The following is a 12,424-nucleotide window of genomic DNA, read 5'->3' on the forward strand; positions in this document are numbered from 1 at the left end:
TATTTTGATGACGTGCAAACGGTTGCACTCATTGAGCTACTGGTGCTACCTGTTGCTATTTTTAAAATAAAATACGGAAATTCTGAAAATAAAATACTGATACGATGACCACAGTTAGTGAAAGAGTTTTCAGGTTGCAATGGATAAAAATGTAGTCTTACAGGCACAATATGGAAGATTTTTTGATTAAAATATCCTAAAAACCACTAGAAAAGTGTTATATTTTTTGCTTCCTTGTGTACTTGCATTATCTCAAAGATTTCCAAGAATGTTTAAATCCTGAAAAATAAACAATTTGAAATACTGAACCGTGTCATTGTGTCGTCTGCCAATGACGTCATACACCCTCGATTTTCCAGTTTTGTTTTGTAGAAAACATAGAAACGCTAAAAAACACTTCATTTTATTATGCTTTTTATTAGACAGGTGACGAACGCACAGAAGTAGCATTATAACAGAACTTTCATCACACTCAAATGTATCTAGTATCAGCGCTGCTTTTTCCTACATGCGTATGACCGGAAGAAGCGGAAGCGGGCAAATGTAGCATAATAAAAGCTCTGCTGCTTTTGAGCCGTGTATCACACTCGTCCTTCATTACCGATCGCTCCAGCATTCCTGTTTCGTTTCCACAAGTTTCATTCCCATCCTGCTTCATACTACAGTGACCCTAATAAATCTTTAATACATTAGCTCATCAATAAACATGATTTCTGCCTGAATCCTCTCGGATTGCATCAGCTGTGAGGATGAAGACTACAACTCCCATGATTCCACACTCAATCACAGCGTCATCAAACTACGCCTTTGTTTCTTTGTTTGTTTTGAATATGTGCCCTCTAGCAGTGAAAACTTACATGTTTTGCTTTTAATCCAAATGCCGTACCATCATTTTTTTTCTCTCCCCTTAAGGAGTCTAACCGCCCGCGGATATAGAGTGAAATCCACACTGAGAATTTTTTTAGTGGCAGCGGCATCGTGTCAAACATCGGCATCTAGCGTTTCTTGTCTCTGCCATTTGTAAGCTCTTTCAGTAGCTCTGGTCTGCTAAAAGCCTTAGAGGCATCAGAGCTAAAGTGGAGAGAACAAAGACGCGGATCTTTAGGAAGTGTTATTCATCCACAGGCATCTTCTCATTCTTTTCTCCTCTTCTTATCGCTAGGAAAGCAGTGAAGGCTTACATTACTTCTCTTGTTACCTTTCGGCTAAATATCACAACCAAAAGCCGCACATTGTGGTATCGTATCAGTATTTTAATTTCAGAGTTGTGTTGTGGTTAAAAAATAGCAACAGGTTGCACTAATAGCTCACCGAGTGCAACCATTTCACACCATCAAAATAATGGCACCCCCATAGTCCAAAATATGTATAAAACAATGCAGGTTTTTAAATTAACATAAATCTTTCATTGGTTTTCTACTACATATTTCAGTAAGAGACATCATTTATATTATATTAAGCCATAAAAGTCTTAATGCCCATTTTGTATACAAAAAAGACATACAGATAACTGGACTCTGGACTGGAGTTAAGACTTCTGTTAGTTGAATCTCAAATGGCCATATACTGAAGTATCAGTCTGTCACTATATTGTATTAGCATGCAATCACACATTTTAGAAGTGGATACGTCATGAAAATGTGCAAAACATGATCTAAATCTCACTGTTATGTGCTCAGTTGTGGGTTGGGCAGGCCGGCTCTCCTCTGAGGGAGTGCAGGGCCAGAGTTAATTAGGCATCTTTAATCACCTGAAGTCACTCTCTCTGACACCGTTTAACCCCCTTGTAAATGGGTTATTATTACTTCTAAAATCCCCTCTGTGGATTCAGGAATGAAAGGGCTATTTTAGCTCTGCTAAGTGAAACCCTGACGAAATGCACAAGAACCTTTTCTCCCCCTCAAGCAATGAAGAAATACCAGCCTCCTCTGTTCTAACCATCATTTGCTTTGTGTGGAATTAGTAAAGATTTCTGTTTTGTATAAACAATTCTCAAGATTAGACATTCAGGGCTTGAATATGTTTTAATTACATTTGCTATCTTTATGATTATAATATCACGGAGCTCTGCTCTTTACGTGAGGCAATCAGTGAGATTAATTTCTCGATTTGAGAATACATGCTGTGTTTATTCTTCTATGAATGTAAGTTTTTGTGGCTTTCAAATTAAGCTCTGCACGGTGATGCTTTACGGCTGAAAACATCTGCACACGAGTGACCAGAAGCCAATTATGTGTTAATGTGTTGACTGCTTTATACGGTAAAATCTGGTCTTGTCATGTTGTACCTTATTAACAAGCTCGCACTTATATCTTATCAGTGGAATACATAAAATGAGTCAACATTCTCAAGAAACACTTTGCTCTTTTAAACCGGATGCTGTATTTTCCCCAGATAGCTGATAATTATAATAATCATCACACCACATGGAATACAGGTTTACTCACAGGTCTAATAATGATCCCTGTCAGAAAAATGAAGAACTGTTTTGTACAGGAAAATTGGCATTTGATGTGAAATAGATACATGGGTTTTTAGGCTTTTGAGTGTGGCAATACCGCTTTGCTGATGTGGATGGAGCACTTGAGGCTCTTGGTCCTTATGACAGTCCACGGTTGTATGTGTAATATAGGCCTTCACACGCGTAACTGACCATGTCTGCGCACTCATTCCGAACCGCTATATGCACTTCAGTGTGCTTGTGTTTTTGTGTGTCTCAATGTGCATGCGCTTGGGTGAATATTGACCTGTATTAAGGTTGATCTCTTGCTTACAGAAAGCTATTGTGGCACAGGAGGATGTTCTCAAAAGGTGATAAAGGGAGGTGATTTGCTTTTGTATTGTGAAAAGCTATAGAAATAGGCTTCCTAGGTGCTCCAATTGATTGAGCACCACCCCGATTTCCATGTTTGGTCAGTCCTTGCAGTCTGTTCTGTATATGGGAATAGCCAAGAACAACCATTTCGTAGGTTTGCTCAGTGTGCAGACAAAACAAAAGAGTGATTCCATGCTGACATATCTTCAAGGGAGAGTTCATCACTTACTCTGCTTCATTTCACAAACAGAAAAGGGGATTTTCATTTTTTTTGCATACTTTGTCTCAAAATCAAAATATATTTTTCAAGCCATTTGGCAGATGAATTGATGGATGGATAGATAGACATGAATGAATGAATGAATGAATGAATTTTTTTATTTTTAAATAAATGTAAAAATACACTGTCAAATATGATTATTTGAAATTGTAAATGAAACAGATTTTTGCAGAATTACTGAAGATTACTGGAGATTATTGTAGTACATGGAATACTATTTCAGTATTTGCTTCAAAATTTCATGTTTAATTATGTGTGTTACTTGCTGTTTCACTGTGATTACTTGTGAAATTTACTACACTATAAAAATGCTGGGTTAAAACCATTGCTGGATTATTTGGCAACCCAGTGCTGGGTAAACATGGGACAGAACACATGCTGGGTTTTTGAGAGAGGTGAGAAAGACAAGACTATGGTGGAAGAGTTTAAAAAAAAAATAAAAAAAAATATTTTGGATTTTGAAAAGCCTGTTGACTTCTGCCATTTATCTAAGGTGATAGTGGAAGTTTCATACTTATTTGGTTCCACAGTGTTTGCTGATTTTTATTTATTTAAACTGTGTAATTTTTATTTTTTTATTTTATATTACATCAAGGTGTATGCCATGCTTCCAAGCTTTCGTATTCGTTTTGCTAATAAATGTTCTATGTTTCTTATTTATTTGGTTACAGAGTGTTTACTGATTTTCAGTTTTGTATACCTATTTAAACTCTTGTGTAAGATGGTGTGTAACATGGTGTATTATTATTCGTTTTGTTAATAAAAGTTTGTTACGTTAATACCGCTAATTTAAAATTGAAAGTAAAAAAGCGCTTTCACAAGCTACTCAAAACCGAAGGAAAGTGAAGTAAAGAGGGAAAACTCAATCGAACTAAAAACAAACAATTGCTTGCTGCTAATTTGAAAGTGAAAGTAAAATGTCCATGGCGGTTTTACTGAAGGAAGCGAGGAAAAGAGGGAAAACTTAAACAAACTAAAAACAAACAATTGTTACATGCTGTATTGCTGCTAATTTGAAAGTGAAAATAAAACTCGAACTATACTTAGAGAACATTGCTGTATTGTTTCCCTTCAAACAAACTGAACTAAAAAGTTCTCTTTCGTGTCTTATTGCGCTTAAACTGTCAAATACACACAAGTTTGTTAAAAACACACACGAGTTGGTTATGTAACCCAGTCGGTTATGTCTGTGAAGGTAAACAGCTGGAAAAGAAATCGCATGTTAATATTAGATCTGTGTGGCAGCAGTGTAATATACAGTAAATAAATCAATAAATGCACTGCTCTCTTGTCTCCTCTGAGGCTGGGACTCTAAATAGTGTTCTGTGCTCATCTATGCAGCCAATGACAGAAGTTACCATGGTTTGCTTGAACTTTTGCCATGACGTTAGAACTGTTACACCGTTTTCCCATGCGAAAACTAAATGATGGCGCCATGGACGGAAATGTGCAGATTAAGGGGCAGTGATATTATAATAGTTTTTCACATGGGCTTACCAAAACAAAGTTACTGGGTTGTCCTATTTCATGTTTTCTGGGTTGGTAGATGAACTGGGTTCCTGATTATAGCACTTGAACATGGAAAAAAAAAAGTCTGATTTTCACGATATGTCACCTTTAATATACTAAAAAAAAAAAATGTGAAGACAACATTGTTATTCTTGAACATTCATGTATTCATATACTTTTCACTCTACGTACATAAAAAATAATTTCTAAATATGATTCGGTGTGGTACGAATTAATAAAATGACTATATTAAAGTAAATGTTACGTTTCCAGTGTGTTTGTGTGAGTCAGTGGCATAGCACTGTCTGAGGTAGTCCTCCCTGCAGGCATTCAAGAGTACTTTTAGATACTGTGGTTGGTTTTATTCTTAGAGACCATTGTGAGTGTGCTTGCCCCCCTCTTAAATAACTCCCAGCAATTACCATTGTTATTCTGCAAATGGTACGAACCACAGACTTGGCTTCTATGTGACTCTGGCCAGTGAAAAAGAGTGGCATTCCAGACCAAAAAAGCAAGCCGAATCAAATTTTGCCCCCAATCTTTCGCCTATTTTTATTTCCATATTTGGAAATGTTTACCTCCTCATGACTCCACAGTGCAGCAGGAAGAAGCACTATGAGTCATTTTAACAGCATAAGGGCCTGACTGTGGGTCCTCCTCACTGAGGGCTTTTCTAGTCCATAGACACACGGGATGCTGTGAGTATCCTCTTCTCTTACGTTCTATTCTATGTAAGTTTGAGCACGTTAACCTTGCTGCAATCCTGTGGCATAGCGCTTTATACTTTTATAATCGCAGTTGTGCTCTTCACAATGGAAGTATAGCTTAAAACTAATATGTAGGAAGTTATAGAAAGGCTGCTGTTTATGGCCTTCATTTTCTTGGGTGAATTGTTGGTAGGAGCCACCTGACATTTTCTTGGAGGTTTTGAAGTACTTGTGTATTTAGTCATTCATACAATTGATTAAAGTTGTACAAATAATATTAAGTGGCTTGTACTTTGCACGACATGTCTTTGTTTTATTTTAATCAGAGAATTTAAAGAACAACCTTCAGTGGGTTTAGAAACACTTCCTCAGTCTATATACATATACATGTCCTTTCTATTCAGTTGACCAAGGTTGAATTTTCATTGAAATGGAAAATAAGATATTTCATTGTAATGTGTGCTCTTTATTTTGCTCAAACGTGGCTTTGCATGTCATATGTCTTTTTGGTATGATTATGTGACTCTTTTCTTTGTTTGGTAATATTTGCTGAGGAGATATATTTGTGGAATGTATTACTCATGGTGTGAAGAACTACTGACAAGTATGAAAAGCTATACTGCCTTTAAAGGAAAACTTTAAAAAGCTCAAATATGTGGTTATGGGAGAGTTTGTTTGCATTAAGTAGGAATGTGTGTGTGTTTTTCCGACTACATTGTATAGGTCAATATTGGGGGTCTGTTGGGGTCTCAAACTCAGACTTTCAGGGGAGCGATACCCAGGTGCCGTTGTCCGGCAGGGTCCGGTGGAGCAGAACAAATACAGGTGTTTTTACAATCATGAATCTGAACTAAACACAGTTATTATGCATGGACAGAGCTCTGCTGAGTTGGGCGTCTCATCTCCCTCATGCCTAACATACTGCTCCGCATGTTTAGTAGAGTAATGACGCATGAGATTGTAATTCCTTCCTTGAGAACTGCATTTTTCTCCTTGAACATTAAGCAGGTACCCATTCCCCATTAAGATGCCAGACTTCACAATGTGGTTTTAAAGTAATGGTCAGACATAATATAATAATAATAACAACATATTTTTCTTCAGTCGAAAAGAAATTAAGGTTTTTGAGGAAAACATTTCAGGATTTTTCTCCATATAGTGGAATTCAATGGAAGCTGACAGGTTGAAGGTCCAAATTGCAGTTTCAGTGCAGCTTCAAAGCTCTACACGATCCCAGTTGAGGAATAAGGGTCTTGTCTAGCGAAACAACCTGTCATTTTCTTTTTGTTTTTGGGGCTTTTTGTGCCTTTTTATTGCAATAGGACAGTAGAGAGATGACAGGAAAGAACTGGGAGGAGAGTGTGGAGCGGGATCAGCCTCGAGACAGGAATCGAACTTTTGCGCTATATGTCAACACAATAACCACGAGGCTATAGACCATTTCATCAGATGTAAACAAACTGGTCCCGATACACTTCCTGTTTCTTTTTTTTTTAACTTTACACAAACATCACAAAAAAATACAACCAACATAACATTTGACTGGATGAAAATGTTACATTAGCACCTTTAAGATGTATTTGTATATGTGAAATAAAATAAAAAATAAAAAACAAAAAAACAGGAAGTGCTTCTGGACCAGTGTTGTTTACATCTAGCGAAATGGTCTATTGGCGCCGACGCAAATGGCCATTTTCTAAAAAATAATGCACTAGCTCGACTTAATACGTTATGTTGTCACGTTGAAAAGGTCACGCATGACGTAGGCAGAAGTGTTTACAAAGTGAACGTGCAAAGAAAGTCAAACTCTCTTTACAAAAAAGGTAAAACGATGCTGGAGGAGAAAATGAGGAGGAGTTTTTCACCCTACCCTACCTTTTTGAACCAAAGTACACAGACAAACTAACCGTGCATGACCTTTGCAACGTGACTATGTTACTGTGTGAAGTCACAGATCATAGACTGTAAAAACAGATGGACGACACACCTCCACCCTCTTCCATTGAAGAAAAGTGAAGCCGCCAGCGCCCCAATAGGACGCAGATATATTGCGCAGATTTGGGACCAGAGTCTGCGCAGTAGCGTCCACACTCCCACAGAGTCAAACGCAAGCACACGCCTCTAATTAGCCTGACCGCTCCAATTGTTGTCTGCTTACTGCTGTACGAGAGGCTTATGTTAAAATAAGGTAAATAAAACCCCAATCTCCTCCTGAATATACCGGAAAAGTCCGTTGGCACCTCAGTTCACTCTGTCAGTCTCCGCTGTCCATCATGACGTCACGCTCCCATTTTTATATCATCACATAACTGTCTAAACCAAACTTATTTAAAAAACAAACACTTGAACTTACATCAACATAATAAAAACTGCATAAAATAACAAAAACCGTCTTTGGAAAACAAGTATTTGTGAAATTTAAATTAGTTTTCTTCACGTCCCATTGGATTACATGGAGAGGGCGGGGTTAATGAACTGTACTGGGACCAGCCACCTGGAGGAAACATTTTTGCATCACTTTTCAAGACTTGTGCGGCACACTTGTCACAGATGTGCATTGCTAGTGCAAGACAAGCATTTGGGGTTAGAAAGTGTATACATTTGTATATATATATACACTACCGTTCAAAAGTTTGGGGTCAGTACATTTTTATTGTTTTTTTTTTTTTTAAGAAATTAATACTTTTATTCACCAAGGATGTATTAAGTTAATAATTAAAAGTTTATTAAAAGTTAATAATAAATAATTTACATTGTTATAAAATTTTTATATTTTGAATAAACACTGTACTTTTTAAACTTGTTATTCATGAAAGAATCCTGAAAAAAAAAAATCACAGGTTCCAAAAAATATTTGGCAGCACAACTGTTGATATTATCCAACATTGATCATTCTAATAATAAATCCGCATATTAGAATGATTTCTGAAGGATCATGTGACACTTAAGACTGGAGTAACAGCTGATAAAAATTCAGCTTTTCATCACAGGAATAAATTCTATTTTACAGTATGTTAAAATAAAAAAACATTATTTTATATTGTAAAAACATTTTGCAATATTACTGTTTTTTTTTTCTATATTTTTAATCAAATAAATGCAGCCTTGATGAGCATAAGAGACTTCTTTAAAGACTATTACAAGTCTTACTGACCCCAAACTTTTGAACGGTAGTGTATATTTTTTTAGAAAATAACCGATTGTTTTGCTAGATAAGACCCTTAAAGGGGTCATCGGATGCCCATTTTCCACAAGTTAATATGATTGTTTAGGGTCTTAATGAAAAGTCTGTAATATACTTTATACTTATTATATACTTATTAATACAATAATTTATGTAAAATAAATAAGTCCACATATTGTGAATCACGTTAATACACTGCCTCCGAAACTTTCGTCCGTCATAAATAAATTCTGATCAAGTTCGATTTTATGCGTTTTTGCATCCGTAGCAAGCATTTTGATTATTAAGGGATGACGAATACGAAAAACTAAAAATTCCAGACTCAGTGTGCAGTGACCTTTATTCCTCGGATGGGATCATGTTGAACCCTTTGAAGCTGCATTGAAACTGCAGTTTGGACCTTCAACCCACTGATCCCCACTTATGTCCACTATACGGAGAAAAATCCTGGAATGTTTTCCTCGAAAACCTTAATTTGTTTTCAGCTGAAGAAAGAAAGGCATGTACATCTTGGATGACATGGGGGTGAGTAAATGATCAGGAAATTTTTGTTTAGAAGTGAACTAATCCTTTAAATCCTGGAAGTTATAAGGTTTGAATTCTTTTCCATTCAGGGAGGTTAATGTGTTTTGCCAAAATGTTCAGTTATCTTTGTTTGGTCATGGTATTTGTGGGAAAAAAAAAAAAAAAAAAAAAAAAAAAGAAGTGTAGCACAGTCACCAAATCTGGAATAGTACAGAGTCTTACCAGTTTTAAGCCTTAACTCTCTGGAATTTTACCTGGAGCTGGTTCATTAACTTAGTTTAATAGAAATGTCTTTAGTTTAAGCACACTGCATCCCACCGTCTTTATCCTTGACCGCTAGTACACCAACAGTTTAGCTGTTTACACCTTCACATTCCACTGGTACCACGCATAGCTGTGGCAGAGGAAAGGTAGAGCTTAATGGGATTTTCCATAGCCGTGAGGTGCGATATACTCGACTTTAATGATAGAACGGTGTGATAATCTCATTACTTTTCGCTCAACAGTACTGAAGGGTCTTCATATCCAGTGCTGGTTGGCTTCAGGCAAAGTTTACTGTAAACTCTTCAACACTTGTCTTAATTCAGTTTGGAGCCAGTGCAAACAGCAGCTGGAGCACTTAGCATCAGTCAAAACATTTTACTATTCATAAATCATTGCTGTGTTTTATCTCAACTAACAAAGTCTTTGTTAACTTTTGTTTTATTTATTCATCCCCCAAATGTGTAATGACTCATCTTGTTATGTGATAGTTAACACTTGAATTTTATTTTTAATTAATCAGAGGGCAGTAACAAGTGTTTCCATTAAATGACATGTTGGATTGCTAACTTTTCCTTTTTAAAAGGCCAGGGGATTTGTTTTTAAAAGACCGGAACTTCCCTCGTAATGAAGTGTCTTGTTGTTTATCTCTTATATTATGAGAAATTAGTCATTTTTTCTTTTGTGACACACTGAAATATGGTTGCACGAGCTACTCTAGCACTTCTGTGGGAATCATCCACCTCGTCTTTAGAAACTGGATTAAGATTGTAATCTATGTGCACTCGCTTCTCAGCACTGGCCTTTGATTCCTAACATATTCTTGGCTGCAGTTTGAGAAATTTCTGGTGTTTGTTTTCATATAGTGTTGTCAATCCGAGAGAATCTCTTGACAACAAATAAAGTTCAGGACTGATTAACGAGAGCAATTAGAAGCCTGGGCAGACTGCAAGAAAGTGAAGTTAAATAAGTGGATGATTATCTGTTTATAAAAAGATTCATACTGAGGGTTTGATTGCCTTCTATTTTTAAATGTAGTTCCCCTGAGTATTATGATTGAAGGTTAAGACTTCTCTAATGAAGGCATCAGCATGATACTGCAAACATTTCTTTAATAGTTTTTTTTACGGTGATGCCAGTGTCCTTATTTTTATTTGAGGTCAATGAAATGTGCCTAAAAATTTTGGAGTTAGGGTTTTACAGTTCATCCCCTGAGAGTATATTCTGTTTTTAAGAATCAAATGAATTAAATGAAGAATTGAATGAAGAATCAGATAAAATTTGGTAGCGTTTTATGATGTTGGTTATTGTAGATATTTTAAGGTAATTGTGACTTTTTGTTGCAATATCTTTTTGTTTTCTCATTTTATTCAGTGACCGAAACCATAGTTAACCGGCCTCCATAGTTAACAGAATAAAAAGTGAGATAAAACGCTTGCTTCTATAAATCTTTATCGTGATTCCTAATAGGATTTTTTTTTTTTGTACTGTATAACACAGAATGTCACGGATTTGTCAAAATAAAAAGTTTGGTTTAACTTAAAGAAACCATAACAGCACTACTACTAATAATAAAATTATTATTAAAATATTATTTTTAAAGGACTATTTACCAGGAAAATTACTTACAAGAATTTATTTAGCAGAAAAATGTAATAACACAACACAGTATTTCTGGGAAAAAAAGAAAGAAAGAAAAGAGTAATAATTATTGAAAATAATAATAATAATTAGAGATGATTTTTTATTATTAATATTTAATGAAACCATTAAAATTGAATCCAGAAAATTAGTGGACAACAGAATTTGGTAAAAATAAAAAGTTTGGTTTAACTTGAAGAAACCATGACAGAAAAATTGCTTAATGTAGTGATAGTACTACTACCAATAAATTTATTATTAAAACATTATTTTCAAAGGACTATTTACCAGGAAAATTACTTACAAGAATTTATTTAGCAGAAAAATTTAATTACACAACACAGTATTTCTGGGAAAAAAAAAGACAGAAATAAAAGAATAATAATTATTGAAAATAATAATAATAATTAAAGATGCTTTTTTATTATTAATATTTAATGAAACCATTAAAATTGAATCCAGAAACTTAGTGGACAAAGGAATTTAGTAAAAATAAAATTTTTTTGGTTTAACTTGAAGAAACCATGACAGACATATTGCTTAATGTAATGACAGCACTACTACTACTAATAAAATTATTATTAAAACATTATTTTTAAAGGACTATTTACCAGAAAAATTATTTACCAGAATTTATTTAGCAAAAACAACGTAATTACACAACACAGTATTTCTGGAAAAAATAAATAAATAAAAGGACAATAATTATTGAAAAAAAATAAAAATAAAAATAAACCATTAAAATTGAATCCAGAAAATTAGTGGAAAAAATAAATATGTAATTTGTAAGGGCTACATATGAGTTATTGATTGATTAATGCGACTTATAGTAGTGATTCTTTGTTCTGAACAGTGATTTATTTTATTTTGTTTTATTTTATTATTTACTTTTATTCATCACTCTTTTATAAAAACTCCTTTTTGCCACAGAGCTTTGGTTTGTGCTTTCAATAGGTTACATGGTTAAATCAAGATAAAATATGTCCTCTTGTGGCCTATTTACTTTCACTGCGTTATTTTTAATTAAACAGCATTTGCTTTATATCATGAGCGTTTTTGACTTTTTAATATTTAATACATACTTTATGGGCCTATGCAGAAAGCAAAAGTACGTAATCACAGATTTGGAGCTTTTAAAGACTATGAGCCCATTAGCACTTTTTAATCTGTCACAGAGCCACACAGTCTTTAGGTCAGATTAAAAATGCCAATATCTAACAGTAATGTTATCATTACATCCCCTCGCTTGCAAAGGCGCGGTTTTGCGATCTGCCAAAAAAGGCATTATCCTTCGCCTCTGGGGGCTCAGCCTCAGCCCTGTTCTTTTGGTATCAGAGGTCACTGGCAGATTAATTTCTTCTGACGCACAGCCTGTATGTTAATGGAGCTCGGCTCAAAAGGTTGCATGTGCCAGACTAACAGATGCCATTTCACTAGTCCTGTTATTTTGTTACGAGGCTTGTTGGCTTAAACACAGAGCAACCCAAAAGCCTAGATCGTAG

General features: G+C 35.2%; 1 protein-coding gene across 4 annotated transcripts in view; it reads left to right on the top strand.

Annotated features, from left to right (window-relative positions):
- The window catches only part of lpp (LIM domain containing preferred translocation partner in lipoma), a 248,798-nt gene that overhangs the window by 6,518 nt on the left and 229,856 nt on the right, over positions 1 to 12,424 (top strand). The window contains exon 1 of one of the 4 annotated variants that reach the window (XM_051112292.1): positions 5,240 to 5,302. The exons of 1 other annotated variant lie outside the window; for it this stretch is intronic. The gene's annotated coding sequence lies outside the window, so the exon portion shown is untranslated. 2 more of the 4 variants (XM_051112294.1, XM_051112293.1) reach the window with 2 other exon arrangements.

Source organism: Labeo rohita, chromosome 6 (assembly GCF_022985175.1).
Source record: "Labeo rohita strain BAU-BD-2019 chromosome 6, IGBB_LRoh.1.0, whole genome shotgun sequence".
NCBI classification, from domain to species: Eukaryota; Metazoa; Chordata; class Actinopteri; order Cypriniformes; family Cyprinidae; genus Labeo; species Labeo rohita.